The sequence below is a fragment of the Vulpes vulpes genome, unplaced genomic scaffold (genome assembly GCF_048418805.1).
Source record: "Vulpes vulpes isolate BD-2025 unplaced genomic scaffold, VulVul3 u000000678, whole genome shotgun sequence".
NCBI classification, from domain to species: domain Eukaryota; kingdom Metazoa; phylum Chordata; class Mammalia; order Carnivora; family Canidae; genus Vulpes; species Vulpes vulpes.
Genome location: NW_027325803.1, coordinates 1,002,178 through 1,009,418, shown reverse-complemented (window position 1 = coordinate 1,009,418; position 7,241 = coordinate 1,002,178).

Sequence of the window (7,241 nt, the reverse complement as noted above, 5' to 3'; positions counted from 1 at the left end):
AGGAAGTCTTTTGCTTGACCATTCCTTATTTTGTTACCAGCTATCCCTTTCCTTCTTCCCTATGAGCTCCAAGATACCCCAACAGGCTAAAAGGTGAAATCAAGATGCCTCCAGAGACAGGGCTAGGTTCCTGACCTCCTGGGTGGGGCCAACAGCTTCCAAATGCCCAGAGGTACGGTGCCCCAAAAAGGGGGGGCTGTGGACAGTTCAACCCCAGGTGTGCAGCCGAGCCTGTGGCCCTGAAGCCAGCAGCGTGTCCTGGCCCAGGCTGGTCTCCAAGACACATTCTCCCTTCAGTCCAGGACCTCATCTGCTGAGCTGTATGGCCTCCATTGTCTGTCCTTTCTGCAAAGCAAAGGAAAATTAAGAAATCATCTCGCTCCTGCCTTTAAGAACTGAGAATTCAGAATTAATAACACTGCCCTTGTGCTGACAGGCAACTCACAACCCACAACTCACTTCCACCTCTGTTATCCCCAGCAGTTCTAGGTCGTCTCCCTCACTGAGGGAGAGGGGATAAGCTCCTATTCGAGGCCACCAGGCACATGGACGGGAAGGGAGCTGCCCAAGGCGGGCTGGCTTTTTGGACTGCAATGGCTGGCGTCGAGGTCACTCTGTGCTGTGCACGCTCCGCAGCCTCACTCTAGCCCCACCTACCTTCACAGCCGGCTAAGGTACTTGCTGTTATTCGGCTTCCTTTGCACACAAGAAAACCAAGGTACAGAGAGGGAATGCGATACATCCAAGGTCACACAGCTATGCAGAGGGCTGGGAAGCAGCTCAGGCCATCTCCTGGGGCCTACACCCCCATCTTCTCATCATAATCTGCTCTCAGTGCACTGCACCATACTGCTGCCGCCTGCTATGTATGGCTGCAGAATGGATCCAAATGATTCTCAGAACGACCCAGACGGGGCCTAGGTTACCACCAGGTGCCAGGCAGAAGGGCAGGCCAGCGGCTGGGCTCAGCCCCTCAAGCAACAGGGCAGCAGATGGAAAGTGGGGTGGATGCCAGGGAAGTTTTATTTTCCAGGCTGGGATGGGGATGAGGGGGGGAATGCTGAGGACTATTCCACTTCATGCCCAGGGTGGGGCTCTGGCGGAGCTCCTCCATGCCCAGCTTAGCACCTGCTGCACTAATGGGCACCCTCCCAGCCCGCCAATCTAGGGGCAAAGGGCCAGATGGCAGTCCACTCCTGGTTGGCTACAGGCGGTCAGGGGAGGTGAGCACCAGGCCTATAATTTGAGCAGTAGCTCTATAAAAGAAGAGAGCAACCAGACCGCGGGCCTAGAGGGGACCAGGTACCAGGGTGGGGAAAGCCGAGGACCAGTGCTGGAGTGGACCTCCCCGCCTCAGGCCACACAGGGACATCACATGAGAATGGTAAGAGCCGTGACAGGAGCGGGCCTGCCCCACTGGAGGCCCAGGGTAGCTCGGAGGCCTGGAGCAAGGGCGGGGGCACAATCCTCTTTCACAGCAAATGGTGGGAAACTGACCTGCAAAAGCAGCCACAGATGGGAATGCTGATAGGTCTGGGGGTGGGGTGCATGCCTGTCTTCCCCGTCCCCACGGCTCAGGCTCCCCGTATGGGGAACATGTGCCAGGGGAGAAGGCTGGGGCAAGAAATGGTGCAGGGGGTCCTATCTAGGAGAAAAATACCTTGAAGAGGTCTTCCCTGGGGTAGCTGAGGCACAGCCAAATCCAGAAGGCCTCTGGGGGAGTCAAAGTAATGGACACACACAGACCCTAGGTTCACAGCCCTGAAGCCGCACTGGGACCTCTCCCCAGCCTTCGGAGCAAAGCCTTTCAGGGCCTACTCAGAGCATTCCTCCTCTCTCCAAGCTTTCTCTGACCCCCTTCTCAGCCCTGATTCCAAGGAGTGACCCACCCCTAACAAGAGGCCCGTCGTAGGGCATAAGGAGCCCAAGCACAGAACAGCCCCTTCAGGCCAGCCCCACCATGCTATGGGGCCTCAGCACTTGGTGTCCACCCAGGCCTTCGCTCCACTCACAACAGCAGTTCTTACTGCTGTTACTTACTCCCCCCCCCCCCCCAAAAATAATACTAGCACCCCTGCGGGGAGCAGCAGAGACCAGGGAAATCCTCAGAACAGTGGCCTGGGCTTGTGGCAGAGTGCCACCTGGTGGCCGCCTCGGAACAGAGCGGAGTCAGCCTCAAGTGCAGATCCCTATACTCCCAAGCCTTTCTGGAGATAAACGCCTCCCTCCACCCCCCTCCCCATGCCCCCATCCCCACCCCCACCTCCATCTCTGAGCCTCCATTCTCCGTGCCCAAGGCCTGTGGCAGAGCAGGATCTCATGGGAGTCATGTGGAACCCATCTAGTCTAACAAAGTCTCCTGACCAGAGGTGGCTGGGCACAAGTCCCATCACGGCCACTGACCCAAGAAAAGCAAAGCCCTGCCCCAGCCCAGCCCAGGCCTCCATTTCTTTGTTTACAAAATGTGAAAGAGGAGCTATTCTTTTGGTCTGTCTCTGCGCTAGACCAGAGATCAACAAACCTCTCTCATCCTACTTTCTGCATTTCCTTTTTGTTTGCAGGTTGAAATAAATATGTTTTTAAAACTCTCTGGGGCAGCCCTGGTGGCGTAGCGGTTTGGTGCCACCTGCAGCCTGGGGTGTGATCCTGGAGACCAGGAATCAAGTCCCACATTGGGCTCCCTGCATGGAGCCTGCTTCCCCCTCTCCCTGTGTCTCTGCCTCTCTCTCTCTCTCTCTGTGTGTCTATGAATAAATAAAATCTTTAAAAATAAATAAATAAAACTCTCTCTGTAGGATAGGGGTCCCAGGACCCTGCCAGCTCCGATGTGATGCTGGGGCTGCTGGGACCGCCTGAACGCAAAGAAACACTTGCAGACACGAGGTGTCCCATGAACTATTCGAGTTCTTCCATGGAAACAGTGATCTAAGAATCTCAATTCTCAACTCTCAAGAGGTCATTTGCTCCAACCCGGGAGCCTCATCACAGCAGCCCTGATGGCAGTCCTGCAGCTCCTCACATACTCCGGGGAGGATGAGCTCACCTCCCAGGCAGCCTCACCCACCTTACTTAGCTCTGATGAAGTGGCTCCTCCCACCCCCCACCGGGGAAGACTCTCACGAGGGAAGACTCTCACGAGGGATCCTAAATCTGTCCTCCAGGGCCACACAGGTCACTCTAATCCCTCTTCCTGGGATAGAGCCAGGGGATTTCAACAGAGGATTTCAACACAGAGGTCAAACCCTTCTAAATCTACTCTTTTTTCAGGGTAAATAACCCCAGTTCCAACTAGGTCCCTCATGGGGTTTTGCCCATTCTCTGTGATCCTGGCTAACTCCTAAGACATTTTAACAATCTTGTGCAGACAAGCTCTTAGGTGCTGGGCAGCCCAGTTTGTGGCCATCTCCTTCAAAAATAGGGTGGTGAAAAAAAAAATAGGGTGGCGGATCAGAATGCAACATTTGGAAAAGCTTAGTAAAGGGTTGAAAGATTGACTTCCTTCCTAAGGCCCTCCAAAGGCACTGCCTTACTGGGCTGAGACCCCCCCGGCTACTAAAACCTATTGATCTTAGTCATCCTTGGGCCAATTTCCACCCATCAGCAGTGGCTTTCTGGAACACTGGTTGAGAAAGATGATGAGTCTGAATCTGGGCCTAGGAGGGGGAAAAAATAAGACCCCATCCTGCATGAGAGCAGTCCCCACCACAGGACCTTGGATTGTCCCTATTCCTGTCTCTCTTGGTCAGGATGCCTCATCATCATGACCCTAACTCCATCAGTCACCTAGAACATTCACCAGCCCAGCCCTGACTTGCACATTGTCAATATCCACTTATACAAATCAAGGGAAAATGTCAAACAGGACACCAGTGCGCTCCAAGAGGTTACGCTGTCTGTGGAAATGACCTAACTCTCAGCCAATCTCACCTAGAATACTGAATCCCTTCTAAGACGCAAGCTGCCACCTCCTGGAGGGATGAATGGTGAGCAGGCCCCCCAGTGACTCCCATTGGCTTCCAGGTCTGGCAGCCAGGCATGAGGCCTCAAGTGATAGACTGATGCAATCGTGCCGGTCCAATCCCACTGGAGGCCCAGAATGGCCAGTATGGCCCAGTATGGCCATATCCTGTTTCAAGAGGAAGCACTTGTCTGTAAAAGGATGAGTAGGATCTACCTCTCAGGGCTGTCATGAGGTTCAGCTGAGATGGCATCTGTGCTTGCCCAGCTCAACGACTGGCACAGAGACGACAGTGCCTGATAGATGAGCACGACCATACTGCACTGCTGTCGGCGGCTTTGCCAAGGTACAGTAGGGCAGTGCCTGGGGCTCTGCACGAGGCATTCCGAGCATACAGGAAGCTGAATTCTGTTACCAGCAACTGCAGAGCGTGAAGGAGCCAGACAGGGCCAGGGCCAGGCCCAGGGAAACCAGGGGCACAGCCAAACCGACCTAACCCCTCTCTGGGAGACCCCGAGGGGACTTGGAGAGGCTGGGTAAGCACACGGAGGCCCGGAGGTGGAGAGGATTTAACCCCCCAGTTTTCTCACCAAACTTCTGATGCCACAGCTTGCGGCAGAGGTGACAAGAGGCCAGCTCAGGGCAGGGCTGAGAGCTTGGTCTGGGGCCCAGGCCAGATGGGGCCCATGTGCCCAGCAAGCTGTGCCAGCCCAGCCCATGCCAGCCCAGCCAAATTTGAGTTATATCAGGAGAAGGGATCTGTTCAGAAAATTCACCCATCTTTGCATATTTACATATTCTATTTTGGGGTCTCTTCCTTTTTTTTCTCCCCGTAGCTTCCTAGAAAAGTTCTCGTGATCAATTCCAACTTCACCTCTGTTGAACTGCAAAAGCTCACTCTCAGTTCCATCTCTCCTCTAACTGCCAGCTAGCTCCCCCCAGCTACCCTCTCACAGGCAAGGTTCCCAAGTTCTCTACCCTGCCTGCCTCTGCCGCCCCTACCTCTTCACGCCTCGACTCCGATCATGGGGCTCTGGTTCCACGTTAGCATCTCCAAGGTCACCATGGCTCAGGTTGGCAAGCTCAAGGTTAGAAGCCCTGGTTACTAGGTCTCTCCATGGCAGCTCAGAGCACTGACCATGCCCTCCCCACCCCGTTCCTTCCATTCCGGCCTCATGTTCCCAGAGTGGCAGATGCCACCCCCTTCCATGCTCCATGGTCACCAGCCGCCATCCCCTGCCTGGTCTAACGCCTTAGCGGGCATCCCTTCCTGCTACCTGTCCCTGAAAAGCTGAATTCCCTTCTCACATGATGCAGGCCCAGTCTTCAACTTAAGACTTGCTGGCCGTTATCTACAGCCTAATATCTAACTGCTCTACAAGACATCCCCGCCTGGCTGCTCACAGCACCGTGAGCCCAACACGTCCCAGACTGGCCCTGCACTCCAAATCCCACCCCTAATCCCTTACTCTTGCTGCACCGTCCCCCCCACCCCGCCCCTTCCCCCCGGCTCATCCCGTCTAGCCTCTTTCACATCTCACATTCCCTCCCCCTCCACCCAGCCCCCTCTGCTGCGGCTCTAGTGGAGGCCCCCACTTGGGTCCCATCTGCAGGCAGCAAGCCTCCTAGCCGGTCTCCTACTGCCAATCTCACTTCCCACAAATCCAGCCCCCACACAGCTGTCAGGTTACCTCACATGAATCTGCGCCCCCCCACCCCCCGCCTGCCCCTAACTGCCATGCCTAAAGCCACCCAAGGTGCTCTCTGCCGTCGGGATAAAGCCCAAGCTCCTGAGCCAGGGCAGACCCTGCACCACCGCCCAGCCCTCCCCACCCACCAGCCGGGGGCAGCCGTGAGAAGCGGGCCAGCTCTGGAGTAAGACAGACTTGAGTTCCTACGCTGACTTGTCCAAGGCCTCACACCCCTCAACCCCAGTGTCTGCACCTGATAATGGGGGCTAGTTAAGCACACTCACCTTTCCCAAGATGCACTAGGAACACTGATTCCTCGAGGCTAATTTGCTTCCACCCGCCCTCCTCCCACACGGCCATGCCGCCTGGTGAGCCTGTGGTGGGTCACACTAAGCGGATCACAGCTTCCTCGCTGGCCTCCCCCCCCCCCCCCCCCCCGCCACCCCAAGCCTGCCCCACACCCCACCAGTTCACACTCAGCAGCCAGTGACCTATCTAAAATGCAAGCCTCTCTCTCCCCTGATTCAAAATCTCCTGGGACTCCCCAGCGTCTTTAGAGCAAGTCCAAATTCCTTATGTGGCTTAAAATGATCCAGCCTCTGCCTACCTCAAAATCCACCCTGCCACACTGGGCTACAGGAGCTGTGTTCTTCCCGCACCCGGCCCACTCAAAACTATACCTTCCTGCCCAATTCCTTCTCCCCCTCAGCCCTAGGCCAGACACCACTCTCTCCAGGAAGCTCTCCCTCACACAGGTGCCCCCGCCCTAACCCAAGTGAGCTCCCCTTCCTGTGAGCCCCAAGCCCAGGGGAGCTGCCTCCCGAGGCTCTCATCAGACTTTAGCGCAAACATCTGTTTTTCTGTCTTCCCAGTGACGTGGCTCTGTGACAGCAAGGACTCCATCAGGTTTACCTGGCACAAAGCAGAGGCTGGATGGATGTTTGTTGAAAAGGTAAAGGAAACAATGGTGAGGAAGGAGTCCTCGGCCCATGGAAAGCCCCGGACCCCATGGGGGCACTTATCAGACTCAACATATATTATTTAAAACATGGCCACAGGAAGCAAAGCCAACTTGCCAAGACCCTGGAGGAAAGAGCTGACAAAGAAGGGAAAGGGAAATCGTGGAAATGGTTCAATTCTGGGAAGCAGTACAACTGGTATTTGGGGGTCGGTTCCAGGGACAGGACAGAGTTACCCAAACGTCCCACAGCATGGTGGGGGGGGCGTTTAAGGAGATCCAGGGCCTCCAAAGGCAGTCCCCAGGGGCAGAGTATGACTTGCCACAGAATGACACTAGCTCCAGGCAGGCAATCCCGTAGGGAGAAGGGTTGTGTCAGCCCCATTTGACCAAGTGGTCCCACAAGGATGGAACTGGCCTTTACCAGCACAAATAAGCCAGAGACACCGGGTACTGAGAGAGAGCTTCCTGGTCTTGTTCTCAACCACAAAGAGGCAGCTGGGCTCCTAGTGGACCACTGAGGCATAGAGAAGCCTGGCACCAAGGAACCTGGTGAGCTCCAGGCCTTTTCAGCCAATGCAAACACCCCTCAACGTTAATTCTAGGACCGAGACGGGAATGTGGGAAGATTTCC